Source organism: Bubalus bubalis, chromosome 18, assembly GCF_019923935.1.
Source record: "Bubalus bubalis isolate 160015118507 breed Murrah chromosome 18, NDDB_SH_1, whole genome shotgun sequence".
Lineage (NCBI taxonomy): Eukaryota > Metazoa > Chordata > Mammalia > Artiodactyla > Bovidae > Bubalus > Bubalus bubalis.
Genome location: NC_059174.1, coordinates 14,888,896 through 14,902,088, shown reverse-complemented (window position 1 = coordinate 14,902,088; position 13,193 = coordinate 14,888,896). Strand labels below are relative to the sequence as shown.

Below are 13,193 nucleotides of genomic sequence, written 5' to 3'. Positions count from 1 at the left end.
ATAAGTGATATCACATGATACTTCTTTGTCTGACTTACTTCCCTTAGTAAGATAATCTCCAGGTCTATTCATGTTTCTGCAAATGGCATTATTTCATTATTATTTTTAAACTTTAATTTTTAAAAATTTTTATTGGGGTATATCCAATTAACAGTGCTGTGGTAGTTTTAGGTGAATAGTGAAGAGACTCATCCGTACATATACATGTATCCATTCTCCTCGAAACCTCACTCCATCCAGAATGTCACATAACATTGTGTAGAGTTCCATGTACTGTACGATAGGTCCTTGTTGGTTATCCATTTTGAATATAGCAGTGTGTACATACCCATCCCCTGCTCCCTAACTATCCCTTCCCCCTGGCAACCATAAGCTCGCTTTCTAAGTCTGTGAGTCTCTTTCTGTTCTGTAAATAAGTTCATTTGTATCATTTTTTTTTTTTAGATTTCATATATAAGGGATGTTATATGATATTTCTCCTTCTCTGTCTGACTTACTTCACACAGTATGACTCTCCCTAGGTCCATCCATGTGGCTGCAAATGGCATGATTTCATTCTTTTTAATGGCTGAGTAATATTCCATCATATACATGCATCACATCTTCTTTATCCACTCAGCAGCTGATACACATTTAGGTTGCTTCCATGTCTTGGCCATTGTAATCAGTGCTGCAATAAGCATTGTGGTAAATGTATCCTTTCAAGCCATGTTTTTCTCTAGATATATGCTCAATTGTGAGATTTCAGGATGATATTGTAGACCTGTTTTTAGTCTTTTAAGGAATCTCCATACTGTTCTCCATAGTAGCTGTACCAATTTACATTCCCACCAACAGTGTAGGAGGGTTCCCTATTTGCCACATCCTTTCTAGCATTTACTATTTGCAGCTTTTTTGATGATGGCCTTTCCGTCTGGTGTGAGGTGATATCTCATTGTAGTTTTGATTTGCATTTCTCTAAAAACTAGCAATGCTCTCTAAAAGTTGAGCATCATTTTATGTGTGTCTTGTCCATCTGTATGCCTTCTTTGGAGAAATGTCTCTTTAGGTTTTTTGCCAATTTTTGAACTTTTTTAAAAATTTATTTTTTGATATTGAGCTACATGAGCTGTTTGTAAATTTTGGAGACTCATCCTTTATTGGTCACATTGATTGCAAATGTTTTCTCCCATTTTGTGGGTTGTCCTTTCATTTTGTTTATGGTTTCCTTTGCTGTGCAAAAGCTTTTGAATTTAATTAGGTCCCACTTGTTTATTTTTGTTCTTATTTCCATTACTCTGTGAGAAAGATCAAAAATATAGTGTCAACATTATGTCAAACAATGTTCTGTCTTTGCTTTCCTCTAAGAGTTTTATAGAATCCGGTCTTACGTGTAGGTGTTTAATCCACTTTGAGTTTGTTTTTGTGTATTGTGTAAAAGAATGTTCTAATTTCATTTTTTTTTACATGTAGCTGTCCAGTTTCCCCAGATCTATTTATTGAAGAGACTGCCTTTCCTCCATTTCATAGTCTTGCCTCCATTGTCAGAGATTAATTGGCTATAGGTGCATGGATTTATTTCTGGCTTTTTTATTCTGTTACCTTGATCTATATATCTGTTTTTGTGATAGTACCATACTGCTTTGATGACTGTAGCTTTGTAGTGTAGTCTGAAGTCAGGGAGCCTGATTCCTCCAGCTCTGTTTTTCTTTCTCAAGATTGCTTTGGCTATTCGGGGTCTTTCATGTCTCCATACAAATTAAAAAAAATTTTTTTTGTTCTAGTTCTGTGAGAAATGGCATTGGTAATTTAACTCAAATTGTACTGAATCTATAGATAACCTTTGGTAGTTTAGCCATTTTCACAATATTGATTCTTCCAGTTCAAGAACATAGACTATCTCTCCATCTGTCCATGTCATCTTTGATTTCTTTCATCAGTATCTCAAATTTTTCCAAGTATAGGTCTTTTGCATCCTTAGGTAGGTATATTCCTAGGGTTTTTGTTGCTTTTGATGTAGTTGTAAAGGGGACTGTTTCATTTCTCTTTCTGATCTTTCATTGTTAGCGCATAGACATGCAACAGACTTCTGTGTATTAATTTTGTATCCTGCCACTTTACCAAATTCATTGATGAGCTCTAGTGATTTTCTGTGTATAGTATCATGCCATCTGCAAACAGTTACAGTTTTACTACTGTTTCTCCAATTTAGATTCCATTTCTTTCTTTCTCTTCTCTGATTGCTTTGGCTAGGACTTCCAAAACTATGTTGAATAATAGTGGTGAGAGAGGACATCCTTGCCTTGTTCCTGGTCTTAGAGGAAATGTTTTCAGTTTTTCACCATTGAGAACAATGTTTGCTGTGGGTTTGTCATATATAGCCTTTATTATGTTGAGATAGGTTCCCTTTATACCCACTTTCTGGAGAAGTTTTATTATAAATGGGTACTGAATTTTATCAAAAGCCTTTTCTATATTAAGATGATCATATGGTTTTTATTCTTCAATTTGTTGATGTGATGTATCACATTGATTGATTTGTAGATACTGAAAAGTCCTTGCATCCCTGGGATAAATCCCACTTGATCATGGTGTTCAGTTCAGTTCAGTTCAGTCCTTCAGTCATGTCCGACTCTTTGTGACCCCATGTCCATTGAGTTGGTGATGCCATCCAACCATTTCATCTTCTGTCGTCCCCTTCTCCTCCCGCCTTCTATCTTTCCCAGCATCAGGGTCTTTTCCAATGAGTCAGTTCTTCGCATCACGTGGCCAAAGTATTGGAGTTTCAGCTTCAGCATCAGTCCTTCCAATAAATATTCAGGACTGATTTCCTTTAGGATGGACTGGTTGGATCTCTTTGCAGTCCAAGGGACTCTCAAGAGTCTTCTCCAATACCACAGTTCAAAAGCATCAACTCTTCTGCACTCAGCTTTATTTATAGCCCAATTCTCACATCCATACACGACTACTCGAAAAACCATAGCTTTGACTAGACACACCTTTGTTGGCAAAGTAATGTCTCTACTTTTTAGTATGCTGTCTAGGTTGGTCATAGCTCTTCTTCCAAGGAGCAAGCATCTTTTAATTTCATGGCTGCAGTCATCATCTGCAGTGATCTTGGAGCCCAATAAAATAAAGTCTGTCACTGTTTCCACTGTTTCCCCATCTATTTCCCATGAAGTGATGGGACCAGATGCCATGATCTTAGTTTTCTGAATGTTGAGCTTTAAGCCAACTTTTTCACTCTCCTCTTTCACTTTCATCAAGAGGCTCCTTGGTTCTTCTTCGCTTTCTGCCATAAGTGTGGTGTCATCTGCATAGCTGAGGTTATTGATATTTCTCCTGGCAATCTTGGTTCCAGCTTGTTCTTCATCCAGCCCAACGTTTCTCATGATGTACTCTGCATATAAGTTAAATAAGCAGGATGATAATATATAGCCTTGATGTACTCCTTTCCCTATTTGGAACTAGTCTGTTGTTCCATGTCCAGTGCTAACTGTTGCTTCCTGACCTGCATACAAATTTCTCAACAGGCAGGTCAGGTGGTCTGGTACTCCCATCTCTTTAAGAATTTTCCAGAGTTTGTTGTGGTCCACACAGTCAAAGGCTTTGGTATAGTCAATAAAGCAGAAGTAGATGTTTTTCTGGAACTCTCTTGCTTTTTCAGTGATCCAGCAGATGTTGGCAATTTGGTCTCTGGTTCCTCTGCCTTTTCTAAATCCAGCTTGAACATCTGGAAATTCATGGTTCGTGTATGATTAAAGCCTGGCTTGGAGAATTTTGAACATTACTAGAGTGTGAGATCGTGCTATTGTGCAGTAGATGGAGCATTCTTCGGCATTGCCTTTCTTTGGGATTGGAAATGAAAACTGACCTTTTCCAGTCCTGTGGCCACTGCTGAGTTTTCCAAATTTTCTGGCATATTGAGTGCAGCACTTTCACAGCATTATCTTTTAGGATTTGAAATAGCTCAATTGAAATTCCATCACCTCCACTAGCTTTGTTCGTAGTGATGCTTCCTAAGGCCCACTTGACTTTGCATTCTAAAATGTCTGTCTCTAGGTTGGTGATCACACCCTCATGATTATCTGGGTCATGAAGATCTTTTTTGTATAGTTTCTACAGTTCTTCTGTGTATAGAGAAAAACAATAGAATGGGAAAGTCTAGAGATCTCGTCAAGAAAGTTAGAGATACCAAGGGAACATTTAATGCAAATATGGGCACAATAAAGGACAGAAATTGAAGGAACCTAACAGAAGCAGAAGATATTAAGAAGAGGTGGCAAGAATACACAGGAGAACTATACAAAAAAGATCTTCATGACCCAGATAATCACAAGGGTGTGATCACCAGCCTAGACCCAGATATTTTAGAATGCAAAGTCAAGTGGGCCTTAGGAAGACTCAGTAGTTGCAACTCACAGACTGGAGTTCAGGCTCAATAGTTGTGATGCACAGGGTTAGTTGCTCTGCAGCATGTGAAATCTTCCCAGACCAGGGATTGAACCCATGTCCCTTGCATTGGCAGGCAGACTCTTATCCAATGCATCATCAGGGAAGTCCTTATAGTTGATTTCTAATCTCATAAGAGTTGTGGTTAGAAAAGATACTTGATTTGATTTCAGTTTTCTTAGGTTCACTGAGGCTCACTTTTTAGCCCAGGATATGGTCAATTCTGGAGAATGTTCCATGTGTACTTGAGAAGAATATGTATTCTGCTGCTTTTGGATGGAATGCTCTGTAAATATCCATTAAGCCCACCTGATTTAATTTGTCATTTCTTGCCTTTGTTTACTTATTGGTTTTATGTCTGGATGATCTGTTCATTCATGAAGTAGGGTGCTAAAGTTCTCCACTATTATTGTGTTACTGTCCATTTCTCCCTTTAAGCTCTTAGTATTTGACTTATATATTGAGGTTCTCCTATGTTGAATACATATGTATTTACAATTGTTATATATTCTTCTTGGATTGATCCCTTGATTATTGATTGTGTAATGTCCTTCTTTGTCTCTTGTAATAGTCTTTATTTGAAAAAGTCTATTTTGTCTTAAATGAGTACTGCTACTCTAGCTTTCTTTTGATTTCCATATGCATGGAATACTTCTTTTCCATTACCTTGATTTCAGACTGTATGTGTCTCTAGATCTGATGTGGGTCTCTTATAGATAGCATATATATGTGTCTTGTTTTGTAACCATTTAGCCAGTCTGCTGGGACATTCAGCCCAAGCCTGCCAGGACTGCTGGTTTCCCTGCACTGTGGAAAGGAAGAGAGCAAGGGCCAATGACTGACCAGGCCCTCTGGGCCACACTTGCACCAGTGATGGTAGAGGACCAGGCACGGATTAATATGGTGGTATGCACATACCACCACCATCTCCTGGCCCTGCATTCCCTCCCTGGGAAAGGGGTCAACAGAGTCACCCACCAATGCCGTCTCTCATCTTCATCTGCCTCTCCTCTTTCCCCAGTGTCACCAGCTTTGTTCTTTTTCAGGGTTCATCTGGCCATTCAACATCTTTTGTGATTGCATGTGAATTTTTGGCAAGCAGATTCTTATCCACTGTACCACCAGGGAAGTCCTATAATTTTTATATCAAGTGGTAAAATATCTGCTTGCAATACAGGAGACCTGGGTTTGATCCTTGGGTTGGGAAGATCCCCTGGAGAAGAGAATGGCTACCCATCCTATTCTTACCTGGAGAATTCCATGGACAGAGGAGTCTGGTGGGCTACACTCTGCGGTGTCACAAAGAGTCAGACACAACTAAGCAACTAACACTTTCACTTATAATTTTTAATGTAGAGATATTTCACCTCCTTGGGTAAAATTATTCCTAAATATTTTATTACTTTTGATGCTATTATCAATGGGGCTGCTTTCTTAACTTATCTTTCTTGCAGTTCATTGTTTGTGTTTAAAAATACAACTGATTTTTTAAAATATTTATTTAATTAATTAATTTGGTTATGCAGGGTCTTAGTTGCAGTACGTGGGATCTTCAATATTTGTGGTAGCATGTTGGATTTAGTTTCCTGGTTAGAGATAGAAACTGGGGCCCCTGCATTGGGAGCACAGAGCCACTGGATGACCAGGGAAGTCCCCTGCAATTGATTTTTTATTTATTGAATTTTTCGTCCTGCAACTTTATTGAATTAATTTACTAATTCTAATGGCTTTTGTTGTTGTAGTTTTAGCTACAAAAGATCATGTCATCTGCAAACAGAGACAGATTTTCTTCTTCCTTTACTATTTATTTTTGTTGTTCAGTCTCTCAGTTGTGTCCAACTCTTTGTGACCCCATGGACTGTAGCACGTCAGGCTTCCCTGTCCTTCACTGTCTCCTGGAGTTAGCTCAAACTCATGTCCATTGAATTGGTGATGCTATCCAACCATCTTATCCTCTGTCATCCCCTTCTCCTCCTGCCTTCAACCTTTCCTAGCATCAGGGTCTTTTCCAATGAGTCAGTTCTTTGCATCAGGTGGCCTAAGTATTGGAGTTTCAGCTTCAGCACCAGTCTTCCCAATGAATATTCAGGGTTGATTTCCTTTAGGACAGACTGATCTCCTTGCAGTCCAAGGGACTCTTAAGAGTCTTCTCCAACACCACAGTTCAAAAGCATCAATTCTTTGGTGCTCAGCTTTCTTTGTGGTCCAACTCTCACGTCCTTACATGACTACTGGAAAAACCACAGCTTTGACTATATGGACATTTGTTGGCAAAGTGATGCCTCTGCTTTTTAATGAGCTGTCTAGGTTTGTCATAGCTTTTCTTTCAAGAAACAAGTGTCTTTTAATTTCATGGCTGAAGTCACTGTTCGAAGTGATTTTAGAGCCCAAGAAAATAAAGTCTGTCACTGTTTTCATTGTTTCCCCATCTATTTGCCATGAAGTGATGGGACCTGATGCCATGATCTTCATTTTTTGAATGTTGCATTTTCAGCCAGCCTTTTCACTCTCCTCTTTCACCTTCATCAAGAGGCTCTTTAGTTCCTCTTTGCTTTCTGCCATTAGGGTAGTGTCATCTGCATATCGGAGGTTGTTGACATTTCTCCTGGCAATCATGATTCCAGTTTGTGCTTCATTCAGCCTGGCATTTCACATGATGTTACATAACTTATTTAAGTTTATATTATATATGTTAACTTATATAACTCCTCATATAAGTTAAATAAGCAGGATGCAATATAGAGCCTTGACGTACACCTTTCTCAATTTTGAACCAGTCTGTTGTTCTTTGTCCAGTTCCAGCTGCTGTTTTTGACCTGCCTACAGGTTTCTCAGGAGGCAGGTTAGGTGGTCTGTTATTCCCATCTCTTTAAGAATTTTCCAAAAATAATTTCTATTTATATAGGCTATATATCTTTTTCTCACTTAATTGCTCTGGTTAGGACTTCCAGTACCATGTTGAATAGAAGTGGTAAGAGTGGGCACCCTTGTCTTGGCCTGGTCTTATGGGAAAAGCTTTTAGCTTTTCACTGTTGAGTATGATATTAGCTAGTTTTGATGCAGATGGCAGATTAGAAGAATGTGCTCTCATCTTCTCCTGTGAAAACAACAAAATTGCAACTAGCTGGTGAACAAGCATGGAGAGGATTGTGTTGGAACCAACCAAAAAAAGATACATGTCTAAGGACAAAGGAGAAGCCACAACAAGATGGTAGGAGGGCTTCAATTACATTAAAATCAAACCCCATACCTGCCAGAGACTCTCGGAGGGGACAGATAAAAACTTGTGCTCACCAGTACCCAGGGTACTCACCAGTACCCAGGAGTATGTCAAGGCTCACCAGTACCTAGTATGTCAACCCAAGTATGCTCATCAGTGACCCCCATAAGAGACTGAACCAGACCTGCCTGTGAATGTTTGAGGGTTTCCCACAGAGGCATGGGTCAGCAGTGGCCTGCTGCAGGGATGGGCACTGGCAGCAGTAGTCTTGGGATGCGTGAAGTGGTGGCATAAGTCCTCTTGGAAGAGGTCATCATTAGCTTTACCATAGAGTCACTGAGAGAACAATTATACCCAAGAAGTTCTCACATGGTTGTGAAGGTTCTAGGCCCCACCTTAGACTTCCCAAACTAGGGCAAAGGGACTGGGAATCCCGTTTTGAAGGTCAGTGGGATTTGGTTACAGAACTTCCACAGGATTGGGGAAAACAGAGACTTTTGGAGGATACAAACAAAACCTTGTGTGCACCAGGACCCAGGGGAAAGAGGAATGACAAAAGTCCATACAGTTAAGCTATAATTTTTCCAGTAGTCATGTATGAATGTGAGAGCTGGACCATAAAGATGGCTGAGCACAGAAAAATAGATGCTTTCAAGCTGTGGTGCTGGAGAAGACTCTTGAGAGTCCCTTGGACAACAAGGAGATCAAACCAGTCAATCCTTAAAGGAAATCAACCCTGAATATTCATTGGAAAGACGGATGCTATAGCTGAAACTCCAATACTTTGGCCATCTGATACGAAAAGCTGACTCACTGGAAAAGATCCTGATGCTGGGAAAGATCGAAGGCAGGAGAAGGGGACAACAGAGGATGTGATGGTTGGATGGCATCATTGACTTAATGGACATGAGCTTGAGTAAACTTCGGGAGCTAAGGAAGGACAGGGAAGCCTGGGGTGCTGCGGTCTATGGGGTCACAAAGAGACACAACTGAGTGGTTGAACAATAACAGCAACAAAGTTATTAGCTATGGGCTTATCATATGTGGCCTTATTATTATTATACCTAATTTGTTGAGAGTTTATCATGAAAGGATGATGAGTTTTGGCAAATGCCTTTTCTGCATCTGAGATGATCATATGATTTTCCTTCTTGAATCTGTTAAGGTGGTGTATCAGCATTATTGATTTGTATATGTTGAATCTCAGGGTTAAATTCCACTTGCTCATCACCATATAATCCTTTTACTATGCTGTTGAATTCATATTCCTAATATTTTGCTGAGGATTTTTACATCTATGTTTTTCAGGGATATTGTACTGTTATTTTCTAGTTTTCCTTTCTTGTTTTGATGTCAGGGTAATGTTGGCCTTCTAAAATAAGTTCAGAAGTATTCCTTTGCCTTCAATTTTTTGCAAGAATTTGAGAATGACTGGAATTAATTCTTTAAATGTTTGGTAGAATTCACTAATGAAACCATCTCATCGTAAGTTTTTCTATTTGAGAAGTTTTAAAAATACTAATTCAACCTTCGTGCTTGTTACTGGTTTGTTCAAATGTTTAATTTCTTCATGATTCAGTCTAGACCTTGAACTGACAGAATCAATTTTACTTTTCCTAAGAAAGTGAAAGTCACTCAGTTGCTCATGACTGTTTGCGACCCCATGGACTATACAGTCCATGGAATTCTCTAGGCCAGAATACTGGAGTGTGTAGCCTTTCCATTCTCCAGGGGATCTTCCCAACCCAGGAATCGAACCAGCATCTCCTGCATTGCAGGTGGATTCTTTACCAGCTAAGCTATCGGGGAATGTTGAAGTTTGTTTGCTTTCTCACAGTCCTGCAGAGGTGGGCCAGCTTTCTGCATGTACTCACAAGCTTTATGCCAATGCTTGTACTTGCCACCGCAGGGGCACACACAGGATGCTGGTTGCAAGGCAGAAGACTGTGTGGGTGAGGTGTGGAGAGTGTTGGGAATGCCTTTGGGCCAGTTGGGGGGATCTGCTGGTAAGGCCTCTTCAGAGGTTTGTGGGTGATCCTCTAACGGAGTCTACAAAACAGAAGAATTCACATCTCTTTGATGCATTCCAAGCACTGCCTACTGTGTTCCCAGCCTCTCCCCACTCTTAGCTGTGTAACTTACCTCATACTCTGGATAGGGCCAGAAAGAAGTGGGCCTCTTTGGGAGTGTCCTGCACAGCTGGGGGAGAAACTGGGCACTCACTCACATGCTCTCACTTGCTGCTGTGAAAGAAATTCCAGCCCTAGGAGGTCTCTTTTGCCTCTGAGACGTGCTACACTGAGGGGGGAATGGCACAAATAATGTAAAACTGCTTTTTTGGTCTTTACTGGGTCCAGTCTTGGATTTGCTTTTTGCTCCAAGGATGTGCTAGAACTTCTTCACTGGACTCCTGGACTTCCACAAAGATACTCTCACTTGTGCGTGTTGTTAAAACTAGTGTTCTTTGAAGGGAGGATAGTAGAAAACTCCTCTTCCACCATTTTGTTGCTGTTATCCCTGTGGTTTATTTCATTGAATGTTTTTTGTATATTGAATTTCCCTGAATTCTGAGAATAAATCTCATTTGGGTCATGACATATAAACCTTTCAATATGTTGCTAAATTTGGTTTGCTACTATTTTGTGAAGGATGAAAGGAGTGAAGTACAAGTGTTAGTAGCTTAGTTGTGTCCAGCTCTTTGTGACCCCATGGACTGTAACCCACCAGGCTCCTCGTCCATGGAATCCTCCAGGCAAGAGTACTGGAGTGGGTAGTCATTCCCTTCTCCAGGGGATCTACCTGACCCAGGGATCAAACCCAGGTCTCAGATTCTTAACTATCTGAGCCACCAGGGAAGCTTTTTGGATTTTAATGTATCAGTGGAAGGGAGGAATGCAAGTACAGCAGTTAAGACTGAAGAACAAAAATTTAAGTTAGAAAGTTGGAAGAACATGTATTGTTATTTCATATTCTAACAATAATTATCAGTGAAAGAGACTATGAACTTGACATTGCACATATGTGAAAAATTATAATTAAATATTATACAAATGTTATAGAACAGTTTGAATTGCACTTTACCTCAAAAGAAGATCCCCATACAGGAAAATCATGGATCTGAAATCAATTTATTTTACTGAAAAACATTTTAAATTCTAACCATTACTCTCTTGGATAAATTATCAGATCTAGCTACTCATTAGGATTGACTATGAATTTCTTTTCTTGTTCCTTGGCTTTTTTTTTTTTTTTTTTTTTCCGAAATTGCAGCTAAAGGAAAAAAATCAATGGCAGCCCTGGGGAGATCCAGCCTGAAAACAGAGATGCAGATTTGGGGTCAAGGTGTTTCCTAAACATCTTGACTCCACAATCCTTGACCACACAATACAGAGCGGAGAGCAGTACAGGTCCCCAAGGCCTGAGTGGCAGGGATAGAGGCCAAGATGCCTGAGTCAGGCCCTTATGAGTTTGGGAGTGTAATGTGGGGGCACCAGAGTCCCAGGTTCCTCCATCTTTTATTTCATATCACTTCAGGTGAGTCATTGGTATGGAGGTAAAGGTCCAACTGGGCTGGATGCTACAGGTCGGTGGTCCCTGGAGTGAGTGGTTCGGCATAGCCTGCAGCATTGCACCGGGAACATCCTTTTGTGGGCTTTTGATCCGTACTGGATCGCCTTCAGCTCCTTGTGGAAGTGGAGGATAAGCTCAGCCCATTTTCCTTAGTGGGAATGTGGAAATGCTTGCCTTGGTACAGGATTCGATGCACATGGCAGACCTGACAAGCAGTTCCTGAACCACAGACTCCTCAAACCTGACAGTCCTCCAGCGCCTACAGGAACACATTCATGGTGATCTTAAACTCCACAGTCCGGAACTCACCCCAGGTCCAAGCCAGGTCCAGCAGACTCTGTCGGACTAATCAAGGCAGGATGACACGGTCCAGTGGTGGGATCACCAGTTCCAGCGCCCCATAGTCGTGGATCCAGAAGACCAAGATGTTCATGGTGCCCACTTCGATGAATTGGAGGTCAGGCCCGTATAGCCAGAGGACCTGTTCTCAGCCCTTCTTTTGTGCTTCCTGCTGCACGAATACAGTGGGCGCTTAATTTTCCCTCATCTTGCAGTCGCCGACGCCACCTACCCAGGCTCAAATGAAGGATGGATCCTCCAGGAGGGAGCCAGGGCTCAAGGCATATCCAGGGGAAGATTGCAGACACGTAGTGAGGGCTCCTTCCGGATTACCACTGGCCGCACATAGAGGCTGGAGCCTACGCCCTCAGGAACCCAGTCCTTGTCTTCTTTCACCAGCCGGCGGATGCACTCCAACAACTCAGCTTTGTCAAAACTGCAGGCAGAGGCACAGAGCTGAACACAGCATGAGTTCCATGTTGAGCCAAGGTCGAAAGAGGCGCAAGCGCTGGTCCCCCGCCTTTGAACGCCTTCAGGTCTTCGAAGAGCTGCAGGGAGTAATGGAGAGCCTAGCGGGCCGAGAGCAGAGTGAGGTTTTGGAAGGGCTGGATTTGGGGCTGAACCCAGCCCTTCTCCCTGTTCCGTCCCACTATCAGCATGTGATCGGTGAACACCTTCCCGAACAGCAGGGGCTGGCTGGGGTCAGGCTTCTTTTGAAGCTCCTGTGTCATTTCCAGCTGCCTGTCAGCAGCCTTGAAGCTGGATGAGGCATATCGTCTGGGACCACACAGAAGCCAAAGAACAGAGAGAAAATTTGGGGTCCAAATCTCTCTCCCTTCATCCCCTCTAAAGCCTCGTGCTCCTTTCTGAGGGGGCCCCTCCTCCTTCGAATAAGAATTATGAAACTACATCATCAGTTCATTTTGGAGAAGGGGTAAGAATGAATCATGAATGTACTAAAATTGCTTTAAAATCTATTCTTGCATCACCATTAACATAGTTTAATGGCTTAAGATAGTTTTCCTGCCACGAGAACCCAGAGACAGTTTCGACGTAAATTTTTCTCTAAAGTGGTGCTTTTATCAATCCAAACTCATTTAGGTAAATGAGTAAACAAGAAACAACCTTATTTGTCACACTGAAAACTTTAAATATTTATATACATTGTCTTCGTTCAAAGTGTGCTTACAGGCATTAACATGTAGAATAGGAATTTCACTAATGCCTTTGCTTTCCTTAAAATTGTAGAACAGATATCAGTGCAATACCCATTGTAATAAAAGCTCATTGGCAAATTTTGTCAGAATGAAGTTTACTTTCTTAAATTATTTTCTTTGTTATGTTTGCTCCAATTGTTGAAATGTAATTTTTTAAGTGTAATTTTATGGCTGTCGAATTCCACATTTAAAAAATGAACTTGTATTTTTTATATATTTTTTTCACTTCATTTTACAAGTAATTTTTTTTTTTCCTAAAAATACATGAGGAATTTAAAACAAATTGGTCTTTCATTGTGGGCTCTTAAGTAGTAACAGATCTAAACAGCTAGATGGTGTTTGAGGGCAGACAAATTGCATATTATTAAAATTTGCCCCATAGTGGGCCTTAGGCAATTATTCGTTAAACGAATGAA

General features: G+C 40.7%; 1 pseudogene; it reads right to left on the bottom strand.

Annotated features, from left to right (window-relative positions):
• Positions 1-9,175: 9,175 nt before the first annotated feature.
• On the bottom strand, positions 9,176-12,971 carry LOC102394579 (annotated as a pseudogene).
• Positions 12,972-13,193: the final 222 nt, after the last annotated feature.